At 31.7% G+C, this 21,619-nt stretch overlaps 1 pseudogene; it reads right to left on the reverse strand.

Moving 5' to 3' along the window:
* Window positions 1-13,900: 13,900 nt before the first annotated feature.
* Window positions 13,901-16,262, reverse strand: LOC131613692 (uncharacterized; annotated as a pseudogene).
* Window positions 16,263-21,619: the final 5,357 nt, after the last annotated feature.

Consider the following 21,619-nt stretch of genomic DNA (forward strand, 5'->3'; position numbering starts at 1 on the left):
CTCTTTGGATTGGAGTATCAGTTTTGTGTCCGTGACTTTGCTTCTATGTTAGAAATACCTAATGGATCGGATGCATACACCACAGTTTCTGAGGAAAATCTTGCTCACTGGGAGTTGGAAAACTTCTGGGGTAAGATTACTGGAAATGATAACCCTGAAGAGCACGAATTTCAATCCGAGAGCATTCATAATCCTGCCTTCATATACCTGCATAAGATTATCGCTCACTACATTTTCGGTAAACCCGAGAATGTCACTGAAGTTTCCAGAGAAGAGTTGTTCATCATGTTCTGCACCTCTCAGAATCATCCGGTTAATGCTGTTACATTTATGCTAGCAAACTTCGAGCGCATCACGCAAGACGAAGTTTCACCTATTCTGATCGGTGGATTCGTCACTATGATTACAAATGCTATTGGTCTGAGAACACCACTACTTAGATTGACACCCTTTGGTAACTATAACTCCATGGACATTCAGTTTTGCTTTAACAGAGGTATCATTGGAAATCTTGGTCCCGATCAGTTTGACCTCCTTATTGATAACAAAGTAATGGATCAGTTTACCTTACCGAATCCAAGGACGAGTGTGTACAACCTTACTAACTGGCTTTATTATGGTCAGATTCCTGATAGAGAATCATCTCCTGAAACTCCACAAGCCTATGAACATTTTGAAGATGACATGCAAGTATCAGAATCTGAGCATGACACTCCTCCTGGATATTATAACATGAATCATCCCGAAGGCGAGCCTATACCTGAGTACGAACCTATGCCCGAGGATGATCCTGTGCCTGAATATGAGCCTCTACCTGAAGATGAACCTGTTCCTGAGTATGAGCCTGAGACTCCTACTGGTTCACAAGAAGATCACTCTGAAGGTATGACCGATGTCGAGCCTGAACAACAACAACCTGCTGCATCCGCTGAATCAGTAGCCCAGAGAAATGCTCCTCCGAGGATCGAGCATGCTTATCATTCGATTACACATGGCCAAGCCATCGATGCACTGCAACATGAAGTTCAGCATATGCGCAACGAGTTACACACTCTACAAATGCACTTCTTCAATTTCATCGACACCGTCAATGCTCAATTTGACGAAGTCTTCAAGCACATTTATTCTAATGTGCAAAACAACAGACGTGGCTAGATGTTGGCACTTAGATTTTTAGATTTATTTTTTTTATTTCTAGTTTTAGCAATTTCCTATTTCTAGTTTAGTATTTCATTTTCTGCATTTTACATTCTGCTACTATTAACACTCAGTACCCAGTTTTAATTCGAAATGCAATATTTTATTCATTACTGCTACTGTGTTATACTATTCTGCTGTCTGATTGTTATATATATTCATGAATGCATACAATACACTCAGTCTGGCATTTTGCTGTTTATAGTAATATCGCATGTACTGTTTCCCATGTTTATCAAACCTGTCAGCACATGTACACAACAGCCATGCGAGACAGGCTTGTTCCCTAGACTAGGAGACGCCCGTCTCCACCTCTGTGGGACCACCCTCCTGCATGTTAAGGACAGGAGACGCCCGTCTCCACACCTTGTCCCCCAGCAGACTGCACACCTGAGACGCGCGTCTCCCAAGGGTGTTGCAGCTGTCTGCTTTGTTTGACCACGCAGAGACCATAAATTCTCCCATCTTTGAATTTTGAATTTTGAATTTCAAAATTCATCATGCAATATTCTTTATCTTCCCCATTATTCCTTCCATTTAAACACCATAAACCACATTCATCCCTCCATCATCACCTCTTTAACTCTACATCATTTCCCATTCTTCCTTTCCATTCAAACTTCAAACACCACCATAAATTCCTTTCAATTCTATATTTACTCCACCACTTTCAAACCTCACTATAAAACCATACCACCACCATTCTTTTTCTTCACAACCTCCAAACCATTTTTCTACTCTTCCACTCTCTACACTCTTTTCTCCTAAACACACTATGCCTCCGCGTTCAGTCATCCGAAGTGTGCGCCCTGAGAGACCACCTCCCAACCTTTCACATATTATCTTTCGAGAGGAAAACAACGATGCTCTGAGAATAAAATATCTCGCTTTCTATGAACGTTCGGTTGTCCCCACGAAATTCATGAACACTGAATGTCTAGAAACTCTGGGTCTAATAGATGGTGTCACCCGTTTACTTACAAAATCTAGCCTACACCATCTCTGTACCGAACCCGTACCCACTTATAAGCCGCTCGTCTTAGAGTTCTTGAGTTCTTTTCACTACGACACTCCTTCTGATCAACCATTCTTAACCGGTAACATCCAATTTCAGATGTTTAACCGTGACTTTAATTTAGATCAAGAAGAAGTTGCTACGTACTTGCATTTTAATAATGCACCTAATGCTCATCGCACCATCTTTCAAGAACTCCATGGCCGACCTTGGGAACAACTCACTTTTGAATTATGGTTTAATCTAACTGGCGAAAATGCTACCGGTTGGAGGAATCTTCACGCTTCTCACATTCAAAACCCTGCTATACGTTATTTTTAACGTGTCTTGGGTAACACTATTTTTGCAAGATCCAACAACCACAAGGTAAACCAAAATGAGTTATTTTTCCTGTATTGTGCGCTAAATAATATCCGCATCAATGCCGCACCATTTCTGCTCCAACACATCCAAGGCTGCATCAACGCTCCCGCCACAAACCCATTTTGTTTTGGCAGCATTATTACCACATTAGCATGCGCCTTAGGTCTCGCTGACGACCTCATCTCCCTTTCCCATCTCATGATGCCTGCTCAGTCCCTCGATCTCACTTACTGCCGTGACTCTCACTTGGTTTCACCCCGTCATGATGGCCGTTACACTCTGGTCATCAACAAAGTTCTAATTCCAAATGTCATCCTGCCATGCCCCGAGCAAATCAACATCCATTATATTCAGCGTTGGAGGCTTGTTAATGAAAATCCTCAAGACAACCAACCTGAACATCCTAACGAGCCGGTGGATGCAATGGAACAAGAGTTCAACCAAGCAGATGCTGATTTCAACCAACCTCCTCAAAATAATCCTCCGCCAATTACTCTCGATGCCATGTATGCTGCAATTCAACGCCAAGACCAACTTTTTCAAGCCATGCAGACAAATCAAAACGAAACACTAAGGATAATTCGAGAAATGCAACAAGAGCACCGTGACTACGCTATCAGGACCGAAGGCCACTACACAGAAATTGCTACACAATTGAATGATCTCAACATTCGTGCAAATGACTCTCCTACTGATAGACGTCGACGTGTTCGTACAAGAGGCGCAAGCAGTTCTCGCAACCGCAACAACGAGGAGTAGTAGCTATGCATTGAGGACACTGCATCATTTAAGTCTGGGGGAAGTCGTATTACTCGCTTTAGTATCATTTTACTTTTATTTCCTTTCCTTGTAACGTTTCCTTTCAAATTCAATAAAACATATTTATGGAATTTTAAGTCTTATATGCATATTCCCGTGTCTATTATAATTTTTCCATTTTCTTGAGCCATAACAAATATCATTTTACTTTTATTTCCTTTCCTTGTAACGTTTCCTTTCAAATTCAATAAAACATATTTATGGAATTTTAAGTCTTATATGCATATTCCCGTGTCTATTATAATTTTTCCATTTTCTTGAGCCATAACTAAATTTTTATTCCAAAATGATAAACGCACATCCCTGCACGTTCGAGAAGTACGAAGCTACTCAAATACTTAACACATAGAAACTAGAATAAAGACTCGAGACAATACCCTTATCGTCCCGACACTCTAAAACCCCCAAGTATGCGTAACCGATTTGAATACCCTTTATACCGAAACCATCGACTTTAATTTTGTAGTAACCCTTATTAGTTTATTCTAGCAGTCGGCACCGTCTTAGACACCAACTACGCAGAGAGTCGATGAATATAAGTGTATGATCCATATAATTATTATTATATGCTTAACTGCCAATAGAAATGTACCTACTAAGTAAGGTGATCCTCACACGATCATTTAACCTAACGGTCACAAATCTCAAATATTAAAACTCATTGTTGATTGGTTCAGAAGTTACCTGGTACTGAACTTGGTAGGAAGGACTATGGTTCGATTCCCCACAATCCACAAATGAGCGCTAAGGAGTATACCACACAAATGTGCCAGATCCATAAGAAGGATCATAGTCACTAACCGGCTACTCTGCTATGTGCGTGTCAAGATAATGGGCTTAATGTGATTGCGCGCGAATGAAACGGGTAAAACAAGGTGATAAGTCAAGGTCAAGCTATGATAGCATGATTCGGATTGGTATGCATGCTGGGAGTTGTCTAGTGTTGCTACTGTAAGTTTATTGCTAGGATTCACCTCATAAGTTTCCGATGAAAACACTCTGTAGCTGAGTACGACCCGAACGACATGGTGGAAATGTTTTTCATTTCACTGTCCTCCTGTTTTTATCTTATTATTTTCTTGAGGACAAGCAAAGGTTCAAGTCTGGGGGAGTTTGATAACACGATTTTATATCGTATATTTAGCTTAAAATCCATAAGTATTATTAGCATTTCCTTTTAATTATATTGTTTTATTATGATATTATGCGGGTATTTGCGATGTTTCAGGTTTTACGTTCAAACCAGAGCTATTTGTGAAAAGGAGAAGAAATGGAGCTAAATTCACTATTATTTATGCTTAAAAGATGAAAGAGATGTGTTGAAGTAAGAAAGGGGTGCAAAGAGGACCCAATTATGCAAAGATGCAAGCCCAGCCCACGAAGGAGCTGGACATGACCACTTGCGCGTGGCCCACAATTGAAGAGACCATTTCAGCACGTGGAGACGCCCGTCTCCAACGTCTCTCTGCCACGTCATCAAGAGGAGACGCCCGTCTCCAACTGCCCCTATATTCTCTCCACTTGAGACGCACGTCTCAAGTCGTTTTGCTGAGTCTCCCTAAAAAATGGAGACGCACGTCTCCCCAGTCCAAGTCAGAAGTCCCTCTTTTCACGCAACGTATCTGCAGACCCTCAGCTATAAATAGAGACTGATACCTCAGTTCTCAGGGTCCGAATTTCTGCTAACGAAGTGCTGCCAATTTCATTCTTCAAGCATTTTAATTTTTCATTCATTTCATTTAATTGCTTTCTTTTTCTCACAACAATTTCTACACCGGAAATTGTTGTGAACCTTTTATAGATCTAGCCTTACGTTAGATTTATTTTTACATTCCTTGCCTTTAATTTTACGCCTAATAATTTATGAAGAATGATCCAGCCAACCTGTGGTGGAAGTTCGAGTACGTCAAGATTCAATTTCATTTCAGATTAATTTTATTCAGGTTTATTATTTACCGCCTTTATTTATATTATCATTTCACATTCCCTTTAGAAACAATCAAAATATTAGTAGCCTTAGCTTTACATAGTAACCTTAGATAACGGTAGATCGATTCATAGTCCTTGTGGATTCGATATCTTCTAAAACTACACGACACGACTGTGCACTTGCAGTCATCAGATTTATAGACACGTAAAGTCGCGATCAATATATATGTATGTATGTATATATATATATGTATGCATGTATATATATGACAACTCCCCGTCAAATTTCAGTTCTAAATGAATATCTACACTCCATGGTATCTTGAAATTTTAGTTCTCAATAAATATTTTCTCTATCTTTTTTGTCTTGGAGAATTTCATGATAGAAGTTTAACTCTACAAAATTTTGTAAATTTTGTAAATTTTAAATTATTTGATATTTCATTGAATAATTTTAAATAAAAATATAATAAACTTTTAAAAAATGTAACTAATAGTAATACTTTTAAATTTATATAAAATTTAGTATGCTTGATAATAATATATAATGATAATAATTAAAAATTAAATTAATTGTTTATAATAACTTCTTAGAGATATTTTTGAAAATCAACATATTCTCACTCTTAAAGTTATGCTTAAATATGTTTTACCTTTTTTTTTGTTGGTATAAACAGCAGAGTAAATGACACAAGAAACTTAATTGCTTATAAAATGGAGAAAAAAGATTAAGTTAGAGATGACAACACATTTGAAGGATAACACATCTTACATGAAAAATGGAGTGAGAAAAATGGTTATTGTTGTTATGCAATTGTCTATCAAAACTGATATATCTACTATTAAAAACATAAGGAATTGTTTATAAACGGTAGGGACAATGATCATGTCACGTGGAAGCCAGAAGTTTTTCCTCATATATACCATTTTTCTTTAGAGCATAGTGAAAGTACACACACACACACACACACACACATATATATATATATATATATATATATATATATATATATATACCATTTTTCTTTATAGCATAGTGAAAGTACATATACTTCAATGTTGCAAATAACATCATTTTTAAAACTGACTTCAATAGTTATGTTATTCCTATCTTGTTCTGGAAAGTTGTATACCTTATTTATCAAGAGATGACAACTCTATTTATTGATTCCTAGCCTCTTCAAGTTGTTTCCAAACAACACATTGATATGCTAATCTGACTCATTGCACCATACTTCATTAGTACTTTAAACAATTTATTTTCTCTCTTTATAACAAAGAACTTAAAATGAAAAGAAGAAAAGAAATTGTACTGTCATGGAATGGATGATTACATTTATTGAAAAATCTAGATAACTCAATATAGATATGAAGTTGTATAATTCAAAAAGGGTTAATACCATTTTACCCCCTGCCATATAGGTCTCTTCTGGTTTTGCCCCCTGTAAATTTTTTTTTTTTTGAAAAACAACCTTGTCATTTCAAAATACTAACTTTTTAGCCCCTAAAGTCAAAATCCGCAAGAAAATCTGCAGGTTTCCTGCGGATTTTCTTTCGGATTTTGACTTTTGGGACTAAAATGTTAGTATTTTGAAATTACAAGGTTGTTTTTCAAAAAAAAAATTACAGGGGGCAAAATCAGAAAAGACCTATATGGCAGGGGGGTAAAATGGTATTAACCCATTCAAAAATTAGTTTATATATAATATTAAGATAAGAATCTCAATCAATTAAATTTTTTGTTATATGAAAGCAAAAGTGTCATTGTTAAATTAGTAAAATAAAGTTGAGATCAATTGTTGGTATATAAAACTTAACATAGGGGCCACTGAAATAACTACATATAGCAGAGAACTCAATCCACTGTAATTACAACAAAGACAATTTGAATCGTAAGAACAGGGGGTTCAGTTCTTAGAATATTCTTAGAATCTTAAGTTCTTAAATTAAAATCTCAAGTTCTACTTGCTTCTTCAAAGATTCAATAAATGGAGTTCAGTCTAAATGAATTCACACACTCATCGTCTAACTCCTTCTGCTTCTCACAATCCATTACAACAAATAGTATGCCTTGTGCTTCAGCATGACTTGAGTGTCTACTTTTGTAGCTTCATCAAACATGAGCATTCGAACGATTGAAAATTGGGTTCCTGGGTGTCCCGCCATCCTCCATGCAACAACGATCGATGACTTTTACAACGATAGAGCGCACCATAAAGATACAAATGATAACAAATATTATAATGCTTAACACTTAATGTATTGCCGTTACACCATTAATAAACAAAAATAGAGGAATCGTCTGAATAATTAAATTGACAAAAATTGAAGAAAAAAAACACTAATTTTGAAAATGATTAGAAAAGATAAAAAAAGTAGATGCATCAATGTCACAAATGTAATTAACAAAAATCTTAAGCTCAAAAACATGTTTAAACAAATGTAATTAACAAAAACCTTAAGTTCAAACACATACATTATTGTTTAGCTTAACAAATGTAATTAACAAAAACCTTAAGTTAAAAAACATGTTTAAACATTCATATTCAGTCAAAATTAATTTGTATCACCGCATAATCAAACACAATATCCTTACCGTTTTAATAGAAAATTGAGATCTGACCCTGTCCTCCTTTTGCTGGGTGAATATCACCATGGCGACCTTCGATATTTCCGGCAATATGAGCTCTTATGCGGTCTGAACAGAATGGTCCTTTAGAGTTGAGCATGCCATCGTCGCCTTTTTGAGATGCGTATCAAGCTGCCTCTTAAATATCAAACTGCTGGCATCATTATAGAGAATCTACAAAATAACTTTATGGTTGCCTGAAACCCTTCTTCTCTTTGAGCTGAAACGAAACAGATGATACGATTATATTTTGAAACCAAAACATGAAAACAGAAACTAAATTTGGCAATATGAGAAACTGGAAAACTTACATGGCAGGGTAAGGATACTGAGAACCAAAAACTTACATGGCTAACAGCAAAATCGATTGAATAAATCTTGGGAAATGGTGGGTGGAGTTGAATATCGTGTGTAGTGTGAAGTTCAAACAATTTCGGCTGACTTTTCTGTTACCAAGTGCAACCATGTCTATTATATAAATGCAGAGAATGATTATGTTAAATTAATTATTATGCAATAAAAAATGTAACAACATTCCTAGACATGCCATATCAACGACATTAAATACCAAATCAATATAAAGCAAACAATGTGTAATTAGTCAATTTTATCCTTGTAATTAGATTAGTTTTAGCTTTTAATTAGACGATTTATTATGTAATTATCAGATGATTTACTTTTTTATATATTTATAATAGACAAGTTAGACCTTCCTAACTTTCGGATTGGTCAGATTTGAGGTTTTGGTGTTTGTTTCCCATTTTGTGTACCTAATTTTCCCTTTTATATATCATGGACCAATGCCTTATTTTGATTAAAAAATTATAAACTCTAATACTGTAATACATTTAATAAGTGGTAACGTTAAACCATATTTTTTTAATGAAACATTTAACAACAACATTTACTAAAAAGTGTTTTTTAAGAAACAACAACAACATTTACTAATAATATTAAAACTATAATTAGTGATCCAAACTGTTAAAATTCATGTACGTTAGTAACAATTTGACTAAAAAAAATTTCACAACTATATTAATTTAATCAAAATCAGAATTTAACCAAAATTCCTCTTAAATATACATTGGAAAAAAAAAGAATACAAAAATAAATTTATTCATTAATTATAAACTCAACGTAAGAAAAGATTATAGTCTAGACTCTAATGTATTATTTGTTTTAGGGGTGGGCAATCAGTATGTTTGGGTCGGTATCGTGCCTGAAACTTAAATTCGACATAAATCGAGATTTTATTATAATGACTCAATTTCGCCAAAAAAAATTCGATTTTTGTCAAATTCGGTTTAATCGGTTAAGCGGATAAATCGGGTGGATTTTATCGATTTAATATTTATTATAATAAACTCATTAAAATGACTATTTTTTATAAAATTTCAAAAATTCATCTTTTAATAGTAAAAAAATAAACAAAATTTTAGAATAACTAAAGAATAACTATTTTTATTATTGATTATTATTATGTGATAATATTTTTAATATTATTGACATTATTTTGATTATTATCACACTTTAAACTACAAATTAAATAACGTTCAAAATTTTACAGTGCATGTTCTTATATTAGTGTAACTAGTGTCTTACCCGTGCGTTCGCACGGGTACCCGTCGTTTTCGCTCATTGTGATTGAGAAAAATAAAAGATATTAGTAAAAGATTAAGTTTCAGGTAAAATTAAAAAAATTATAAAAATAATAATATTTTATTTGACAAATTATAATGAAGAAAAAATTTTAAAATCGCAAATTCACAAATTATAATGAAGAAATATTCAATCAAATTATATAATTCAATTAGTGATAACTATTTAATATAATTGATTAAATTTCAAACTATTACCAATCTCGAACTATAAGCTAAGAAGAATCAATTATTTTTGGCTAGCTAAGGAGAAAATTAATTATTTTGGCTCAATTATAACTACAAACTATTAGTCCAATCTCAAACCATCAGCTCTTTCTTGTAGGCCAATGAAAAACCACTACAAACTCCATTTATAATAATGATTCATTCAAAATACATAATTAATAGAACAATACTTTGACCAGTAACTTCATGTTACCGCTAATATCTTACCCGTGCGTTCGCACGGGTACCCGTCGTTTTCGCACATTGTGATTGAGAATAATAAAAGATATTAGTAAAAGATTAAGTTTTGGGTAAAATTGAAAAAGTTATAAAAATAGTAATATTTTATTTGACAAATTATAATGAAGGAAAAGTTTTAAAATCGCAAATTCACAAATTATAATGAAGAAATATTCAATCAAATTATATAATTCAATTAGTGATAACTATTTAATATAATTGATTAAACTACAAACTATTAGACCAATTTCAAACTATCAGCTAAGGAGAATCGATTATTTTTGGCTAGCTAAGGAGAAAATTAATTATTTTGCCTCAATTATAACTACAAACTATTAGCCCAATCTCAAACTATCAGCTCTCTTGTAGGCCAATACTTTGTTTTGTAACTTCATGTTTTTTAACATTCAATATTTTGATCAATAACTTTATGTTCTCGTTAATATTCATTATTTTAATCGGTAACTTCGTGTTTTCGTTTATTCCAAATTTGTTCCCGTTAACATTAAAAAATTTGATAAGTAACTTAATGTTTTCGTTAATATTCAAAATTTTGATCAGTTACTCTATGGTCCCGTTAATATTCAATATTTTGATCAGTAACTTCATGTTCTTATTAATATTCAATGCTTTGATTAATAATTTCATGTTTCCGTTAATATTCAATATTTTGATCAGTAATTTCATGTTCCCGTTATTATCCAATATTTTGATCAGTAATTTTATGTTTCAGTTAATATTTAATATTTTCATCAGTAAATTCATGTTCCTGTTAATATAAAATATTTGATCAGTAACTTCACGTTCCCGTTAATATTTAATATTTTGATCACTAATTTCATGTTTTCGTTAATATTCAATATTTTAATAAATAAATTAATGTTCTTGGATATATAGGTTTTTGATATATATATATATATATATATATATATATATATATATATATATATATATATATATATATATATATATATATATATATATATATATATATATATATATATATATATATAATTTTAGTATTTTTCACAATTAAGACAACTATTTTAATATTTAATATTATATTAAATAAATCATTAAATTAGTCTTTTGAATATTTTTACTAAAAAAAGCTTGTGAGATTTAAAAAATACTTTTATTAAATTAGTCGTATCAGTAATAGATTGAATATTCTTACTAAAAAAATTTGTAAAATATTTTATATGTATTTAAGTTAGTTTATTGATATTTAATAACATTCAATTAAAACTACACACAAAAAAGAAATTTCACTCATTGTTATAAGTTAATATATGTTTTATAAATTTGAGTTCAAACGTCATCGGTAGGTTTTATATATTTTAAAATGAAACAATTAATCTTGTCTAAAAAAAATGAAACATCTAAAATGTCAGTAATTAAGCTACAATAATAGGTAACAATTAGGTCAATGGCTGTGCCAAATTCAACACAGGTTACTCATTTTAGAGTTAGAATTAGCAAGATGCTGAACTATTCAGTGACGGTCATGCATATCCCACCTACAAAGTCTATTATCATCCAATGCAAGAAAAGTAGAACCAGAAGGATCTAACTGATAGTTACATAAGAATAAACAAAGCATTTTAATTTTAAGCTCCGATTTCAGAAGTACTCGTTATGAAATTCAAAGGGTGTGGTTGTTTTATGACTGAACTCTAGTGACAGCCTTTTTAGCTCCTTCGCAAGCACTGGCATCCCACAATAGAACACACCTGCAAGTATTATGCACCGTTTTCTTGCTAAAAACTTACTAATATTATCGAGTAACAAAAACTAAATTGAGGTTTACAATCGTAATTGCAAATGCAATATTATAATTTGAGAGAAATGGTTCTGCATTTTTTGCAAGCAATTTATTACCTTCTGTAGAATTCGGGTGTTTTAAAACTTCTTTCCAATCAGGCCTGACACATGTGTCCTCACCTACAATCGAAAAATAATAAATCGGTTATGTCCATGCCTGAGATGAAATCACTATGAATTGAAACAGTAATAGTGATTAAGGTTGATCTTGCATCACCTTCTTCATAAACACTTGTGAGATAATTGTGCAATTCAATTAGGCCCTGTCAAGTGGTTAAGAATAAACACAATGAGGATTAGTTATTATGTAAGTTCATGATAGTAGACTAAATTTTTCATATATGTTAATAGATATCACATTTATTTTCTCTTCGCTGTCTGACGAAAACCCTTCTCATACCAGATGTCACATTGAGATAATCTGCAGTCAAGGGTCCAATGTGCATTACATTGTTTCCTTCAGATGAGTATATCAGATATGCGACACCGTCTTCGTCGTTAAAAACTGTCATGTCCCTGCTTTGATATCCATGCGGTCTTTGGCTACCGAGATATTCGAATGGACCGATAGGTGTATCACTGACTGCTATGCCGATAGAAGCTCTTAAAGTACAGTCTGGAACAGTATGCTATTTAAAGAAATTTTTGATGATCTCAACACCATATTTTGGCCAAAACAGAAGACATGTAATAATATAATTTTCCAAAATATCTACACTAATAGTATCTAACTCAAGAGTTATTATTCCACATATGTCTACAACTATATTTTACTATGAGTACATGGAAATGATACATAAACCATAAGTTGTTTTTTCAAAATAATAAAATGAAGGAAAAAAGTCAAAATTTCAGCCAGTAAAACACAAGTATCTGCTAGAGGATAGACCTAGATTATTCAAATCAAGCAATATACACAAACCAACAATAGCATCACAATTCAAAGCAATGTTTAGGAAGTGTCTATATATGGTTAAAATGTTATGTCCTGTATAAAACTTAAAAGGAAAAGTAAGAATAAAATGGCATGAACTTACCCACACTGGAATGAAGACTGTGTCAGTGTGTAACTCATGCTATAATCCCTGCACTCCAAAGAATAACTTTAAAACTAATTTAGGACAATTCAAAATGAAATTATTGGTAAATATTAGAGAAATTTATACAGCAAACTCACTTCATCGCTAGGGAGACTCGTTGTATACAATGATGAAGGAAGCAAAATTTGTCGTGGGGATTGAGATACAGGTTTAGAAACAGGTTCCCGATGTCATCTACAGAAATGATATAATCAAAGATGAGACCGAATATTAACCACTGCCGTCGTTGTCGCGGAGGTTTTCACGGTCGTGGACCTTTTTTACAACCTCATTATCGCAAAAACTTCATGTCCACCACCACGGGGAACACTCTCATCAACCTCAACGTCGATGAAACCATCTCAGACCGCAACAACCTTGTCAAAACACCAGTGACATCACTCTGCAAACCAAAGTTAACAACCTTAGCCATTGTAATACCCCTAAGCGTTAGACACATAGGTAGTAACTCTTACCATGAGCATAGACATGACTCCACCAACAACGACAACACATGGTACACATGCAACCTGAAATAAAAGATTCAAAATATAAGCAATACAAAATAGAAGGCACTTCAAAAATCAGCCCACAACCAATGTCGGCACTGTTCTGTTCAAACGCAGCCAGTGAGAAAATTCAGGTATAGAAATCACACCATAACATTAGTCCCACGCCATCTTCCGCACTAATACTTCCGTGACGCTTAGACGTCAAAGACTGCACCACAATAATAGAGCAAATATCCAAGACTGCACCATAACACAACAAAAACCCAATAGAACAAATGCCCAAAGAAACAAACTACGTCGCCGGTCCATTCTAAAAAATAATGCTCAAACCTGATCGAGAAGACGACGAAGAAACAATAGCTCAATCAGAAAAAGGATCGAGCATTCCTCATAACCGAAGCCGAAAAGGAAGCTATCGAATTAATGACTCAATCACCAATGCAGCAGAAAATCCTACAGCGACCGAACCAAGACGGTAGAATTGGGACATCACTTTGATGAAAGATAATTCTCCTTGGAAGGCTTCCCTGAATACTGGAGCATAGTTTTAGAGCAGGCTCGAAACATCGATAGAAACATTCAAGTTTTGCTCTCTTCCTAATAACGGCATCATCATGTCCTAAAAGTGCCAAAAGCATTTTCTCATAGTCACCAGTGGTATCCTTAACAATGGCACGATCAAGAGGGACACTGTCCCTCCTTTGATACTCATCAGCCAAAATTTTCAAGTCAATTTCAGCTCTTGTTGCCACAACTCTTGTGGAGCCCCTTCATCCGTTCCTCGCTTATTGATCGACAGACGAACTACTTCGCAAAGTAAGTGTAGATACGAATTAACACCCACCTATACAAATGCTACAGAACTTAACACTGTACATTACAAACTACATATACCAACATCCTTATCTATAGGTGTCAACTTACTACCATGCTCCAATGTGTAGTGTTAGATTAAAGCTCCAAAGAGAACACTACTCACAGACAATGACACCATGCTCTCTTCTACTTCTCGCATACTATCACATCTTTGATCACCAATTCATTTATACCAAAATTCAGATCCTGTCAATTTCAATTTCACTAACATAGGGAGCACCATCTTATTACGCTGTAACAATTTTAGTTTCTAGTGCAATGCAAGCATTTCATCCTAAGACAAAATAGAAATGATCAGGGTATGTACATAACATTTTAATCATTAGAATATGCAAAGTAGTTTACTTGAAGTTTGGAATACATGACCAGAAGTTTATTAATGTGAGTGTTGAGATAGGAAAACAAAAAGCATACCTATTACAGCACATGGAAAATTGAAAGCAGTGATTACACCTACGGTTTCCAGGGGGTTCCATACCTGTAGTGTAAGAGCAAACAGTTAAATTTCATAAATAAACCCCCACGATCAAATAGTAAATAATAGAACAATCACAGGTTAATATCAAACCTCAAACATCATATGCTCTGGACCTGTAAAGCAAAAGCATTGAAAAAATTAACTCAGAACAAAAACATCAAGGAAAGAAATTAGCATCAAAACATAAATAAAAAAACTTACATTCCGATGGGATAATTGATCCCTTCAATTGTCGGCTCAGCCCAACAGAATAATCACACATATCAATAATTTCCTGTAACAAATAATATGAAAGAATTACAAATGTTTCCATGGCTGTGAAGAGAAAAATCATAAAGCAAAATTGACATATGAAATCGTTTTGCATTTTAAAGACATTTACAATGTAAATCAACAGATAATCAACTCAAAATAAGGAGATTATACATATTACGCCAAGTAGGCGCCCACTCTTCGGCAATTCACCTCTCCAGTGATTTTGTATCCGTAGTTGGTGGCACTCTAATATCAAATCCAGCTTCTGCTTCAGATTGATGCAAATTCATGACAAAACCCTGGTACAGAGCAAAAGTATAATCATTCGGAGGAATTCAACCTTGACAATTGCTGGAATTTCTTAACGCGCTAATACACAAATATGTGAAATGAAGTGTCATTTCAAAAGTAAGCATAGCATAGTTGGCAGGAAGACTCCTCTACAATGTGAAAAAAATGTTGAGCAAGATTGTGTTTTTGATTCTATTCTATTCATGGAACGATCAATCGTATGTATTACATAAAGGTTTAAATAGTTGTCCACAACCATGATTGACTTACTATTGGTGATGGAGTTCCAGCTTTCAAAAAGACCGGGTTAATAGAAACAACTTCCCCAAGATCCTTCAAGCCGGAGTTTATCAAGTCAAACTGTGAGGCACGCTGCTTTCGGATGGTCTCAATACTCTTCAAAAGATTCTCCATAGCAGAGTTATCATAAAGTTTGGCCCCATGCCCAGGAATCCCAACACCCTTGATCACCTACCACCACGGACTCCTCTCTGCATAGAATGCCCTGCAATGGTCGTCCGGAGAAGGAAGCCCTGTGTGTTTGAAAGTGAATACAAAGTTGAAATGAATAAAGAGGCAATGTAAGTGCTATAAGTGTTTATGCTATAAAGTAAAAAATTAAGAAGAGGAAATGTTTAGTTATCTTCATCAAGGGTTGTACCAACCTTCAAATCCTGAAAAACTCTAGAAAGAGAAAACTTCTCAGCATCATCAAGTCCACCAATCTCCTCATTAAGAGCAAAAGCCAAATAAATACTCCTTTTAGGTTGAAACCCCCATTCCTTAAGCTTACGAACAACTTCAAGATACTGCATTCCAACACACTTCATATCCTGAGAGCCTCTTGCATAAAATGAAATCAACCGATGATTGAAACTCATGATTGAAAATTGGATGAAAATGTACCTGAAGAGAATGGAATTAAGGTAGAATCAATTAGATTGCATTGGTGATGATGGAAGAAGATTCAGCTTCACGAATGACGCTCCAGCAGTCTCATTGTTTGGATCATAAAGATACGCAAAATCCTAAATCAGAGTTGAAAACCGGTGTTACTTATCATTCTTCTGCCAAAAGATGAAGTGTTAATTGGTTGATTATATTTATACCTGAATGCTGAACGTAAGTGGCAAGCTATAAGCCCATCCAAATACTGAAATGATGGCAAGATATACCATGTTATACTATTCTCTTACTTTTCCCATCCTGCATAATTTCAACAGAATTTCAATTCCAACAACGTCGAATAAACAATCTTTAATGCGGTTAAAAAATTTAAGCATTATACCTGAGGCAGCATTAGAAATCCAAATCGAAACGAACCGCCACCTGAAATTCAAAGCATAAACAAAATCAAAATACTACAAAGAACCGATCAATCTCTCTCATTGCCATCCTTTCTTTTTTATGGTCAAGCAAACTTGTGCTTCATCATCGAACCTACATAAACCCACATCAAACGTAGGTCACAGCTTATCCAAACAGAATTTAACAAATCATACAAAGTAATAACAAATATATATAAAACCGAACCTCTTTTAGAATATTAATTGCCGTCCACCACAACCAACACCACACATCATCAGAAACTGCATCGGCGATGGATCTTTCCCCTTCCGCGTGAGCCAACACCATGAAACCTGAAACTTTGAAAACTAAATCAAAATCAAAGTTGAAAGAGAGAGAAGACGAACAAATCAGAAGCCCAATGAAAGAGAAACGGTTGTCTGAAACCGCGCTGTAGAAGAAGAAGATTGGAGAGAAACATTGGAACGTGGATGGGCGTATCATTGATTAACCAAAGTGTAGCAGTTTAGAACGTGGATGGGTAGAGAATTAAAGTATCTGTAACTGCAACATGATGGAGGCTTAACGTTACAAATCACAAACTTTGCAACTTCCGTAGCACAGAATCAGTATGAAGAAGAGCAGGGGATGACGTGGAAAATTGAGGGAACATTTGCTGATGTGGATAGTCTAAGAATGGCTCAAATGGTAGACTTTTCTTATATGATAGATAACACACTGTTATCGTTAAACTATAAAAATATTATGTTTTTATATTAGTGTGTTAACACAATGTTATAGTTAAACTAGTAAGAAACACGTGCTATCACACGGGTCCTGTCTGAATTCACATTACACATTTATCAAATTATCATTTATAAAGTTTGAATTCATTCTTCAATTGATTAAGATTCACATGGTTACAAATATAGACTAATAATATACTCCAGCTTTTAATCATTGATCTGTACTTATAATAAACCGTACATCTGATTCTCTAACTTCAATTATATAAAATAGAAGGAAAAGAAAAATTTAAAATATGACATCAAAATTAATAGTCTAAACGGATATCTCATAGATACATTCACATTACCCGTAAGAGTATTAACAATGGAGTAAAAAATAATTTTTGTAGTGAATTAATATATATGTTCATATATATTAATAGTTTTAAATATTTTTATTAGTTTATATATATATATATATATATATATATATATATATATATATATATATATATATATATATATATATATATATATGAGGAGGGATATATATATATATATATATATATATATATATATATATATATATATATATATATATATATAAAAGGATAGTGATGGTTACAAAATGTTTATAAAAACTATAAAAAAGTAGTATGGTATGTCAAAAATTTATATTTTATTTGAAAAAAATAAAGAAAATAAGTAAGTAGTCATCTACTCGTGCGTTTGCACGAGTCACACATTATCGTTATAAATAAAAAATAAATATAGTATAATGATGGTTAATAAATAATTTTTTACAAATATACAGAAGGTTCATGTAGTATGAATTTACATAAGAAAAAATATAGTATGAATATAAAATTCATATAGTATAAATTTACTTAAGCAAAAATATAATATGAATTTATTCATCTTTTTTATAAGACTATTTACAATGGTTTCCAAATTCAACACCCTACTTTTTCACTTTTTATACTCCACATCATCTTCTCTTCCACCTAATAATTCAACACACATTCAACTTTTACTCACTACAATAATTTTGTTTAATAAAATTCAACACCCTACCCCACTACTTTTATTTCATATTCTTATTTTCTTTTATATTTTTGTTTTATGATTATATATTAAAATTAATTATATATTAATATTATTATCAATTGAAATTATGAAAAATGATGAATTTTAATATTATTAATTATATATTAATATTATTATCAATTGAAATTATGAAAAATTATGAAAAAAGTGGAATTTTTTGGTGTGTCCAAATCAAATGAACCAAGTCTTTATTTATAGAAAAAAAAAATGATGAATTTTGGTGAAAATAAAAATTAATAAAAAATTTATTTACTATAAAATAAATGACATTAAATAATTATCATGAAATAAAAATATAAACACTCACAACAACCAATAATAATTTGCCAAAAATATTATGTGGCCCCCACTAATTTCTCATTCAACATGTTGAATGTTTTCAACACTAAATAATCCACATCACTTTCAACATATGATTCAACACACCATTGTACCAATTCAACTATTGAAAAAAAAATTCAACACCTCCATTGTAAATAGTCTAAGGCTTAATAACACTTTTGATCCTCGTGTTTTGACCAACTCACGAATCTGGTCCTTCCATTTTAAAACAGAACAAAGCAGTCTCTGAATTTGTCTAAAGGATGCCATACTGATCCTAACCCCCATTTCCACTCCAAAAAGCTGATGTGTCCAAATTAAGGGGCTGACTAGGCATTTACACGTCATTAAAAACTGAATATTTTATTTAATAATATTTGATTTAATATTTCAGAAAATAAAGAAAAAAATTTAAACAAAAAATCACATTTAATTGAATTCTTTGCATTATCTTGTTAATAAAGCATTATCAATCATCAATATATATATATATATATATATATATATATATATATATATATATATATATATATATATATATATATATATATATATATATATATATATATATATATATATATATATCAATTTGTCTAAAAAAATGAACATAAAAAAGAGAATTTTGGAAGGCACAAAAATAACACAAAATCTTCATCATGTTCATACACAACCAAACCAAACATCAATTCAGAAAAAGAAAGCAAAAGAGTCAAAGAAAAATCTAATCTTGGATGAAGAAAAGGAAAGAAAAGATGAAGATGAGATTGAAAATACTAAAGAAGAAGAAGAAGGTTATTCTATTTGAGGAGATTAGAGAAGATATTATACTTCTGAATTAATAAATTAATTACATCAATTATTTATATGATTAATTAATAATTTATATTTCCAAATATGCAACTCCACATAAACAAACATCTGGCCACATCATTTAAAATTTGAACACATCAGTTTTTTGGGAGTGGAAATGGGGACCAGTATTGCATCCATTAGACAAGTTCAGGGACTGCTTTGTTCTGTTTTAAAATGGAAGGACCAAATTCATGAGTTGGTCAAAACACGAGAACCAAAAGTGTTATTAAGCCTTTTTATAAATATTTAATACACAATAAAATAAATTGAATAAAAGAATGATAAATTTGTGTTTTACATATGAAAGTTATGTTTTTCATACATCTTGATTGTCTCATGTTTTTTTATTAAAACAAACATTATAGCAATTTTTAGTATAAATATTACCATTTTATCATTAAAAAAATATAATTTTCATAGGTATATAATTATGGATAATTTCAATGTACATATTCCTAATACAAAATTTTAATATTTTATAAATATTATGTAGTATTTTAGCTATAAACTAAAAACTGTTTTAATATGGATCTATTCAATAAGATTGAGTGATGTATAAAATAAAATTATTTTTTATTATTATCAAAATTTATAGATAATATAAATTTTTTAATATAATGGATATTTTACGATCATTCATAAACATAATTTTTATAAATATTATGTTAACTTAAGAATCAATTTTGTTTTAAAAAAAATTGAGTGAGGTATACTTTTTTTCGATTAGTATTAGGCCTTATTACTAAGGCTGATATCTTAAAATAGAGAGAATTCTTTTAATATATTTTTTTGCTTAAATTTAAAATTCTTTTATAATATATTATTAAAGAATAAATTAATTATTAAAACAATCAATTTTCATAGAAACAATATAATATGGTCAAAATTTGTTGCGTTCTATATCAAAACAAATTAAAAAAATTAAATTGAGTTTCATTATTTAAAGAATCAATATTTATGTTTTGAATTTCATTATTTAAAAATGATTTTTATTAAAATCTATTTGAAATAACTTTAAAATTAAGTGATTTTTTGACATGTAGTGAATCGTATTAATATGGCTAACAACAAAATCGATTGAATGAATATTGGAAAATGGTGGGTGGAGTTGAATATTGTGTGTAGTGTGAAGTTCAAACAATTTCGACTGACTTTTCTGTTACCAAGTGCAACCACGCTTATTATATAAATGCACAGAATAATTAAGTTAAGTTAATTATTATGCAATAAAAGAAAATGTAACAAAATTCCTAGATATGCCATATCAACGATATTAAATACCAAGTCAATATAAAACAAACAATGAGTAATTAATCAATTTTATCCTTGTAATTAGATTAATTTTAGCTTTTAATCAGACGGTTTATTATGTAATTATCAGATAATTTATTTTTTTATATATTTATAATAGACAAGTTAGACCTTCCTAACTTTCGAATGGGTCAGATTTGAGGTTTTTGGTGTTTGTTTCCCTTTTTTGTGTACTTAATTTTCCCTTTTATATATCATGGCCCAATGTCTTAGGACCCGTTTGTTTTGTTTTTTTTTTTTTAAATAATTTTTATAGTGTTAAATAATTTTGTGAAAAAATATTTACAAAGAAATTTTTTATAGAAGCTTCAAATAAAATTTTTGTTTGAATAGTTATTTTTAAAATGCGATTTTAGGTATTTCATCAATTTATGAAAAAAAATTGGATATCTAAATTTCAAAAAATCACTTAATTTTGAAGCTATTTCAAATAGATTTTAATAAAAATCATTTTTGAAATGCAACTTTTTGAAATAATTACGATTTTGACTAAGTTTTGGTCTTCAATAATGTATGTTTATGTTATAGGATGTCAAAATTAGTGTTTCATTTTAGAAAAAACAAATATAAAAAAACTTGTAATATTTTAAAAAACAATTTAAAAAAATCTATTTTCAAAAATACAAAGAAAAAATCCATTT

This window comes from Vicia villosa, linkage group LG6 (assembly GCF_029867415.1).
Source record: "Vicia villosa cultivar HV-30 ecotype Madison, WI linkage group LG6, Vvil1.0, whole genome shotgun sequence".
NCBI classification, from domain to species: domain Eukaryota; kingdom Viridiplantae; phylum Streptophyta; class Magnoliopsida; order Fabales; family Fabaceae; genus Vicia; species Vicia villosa.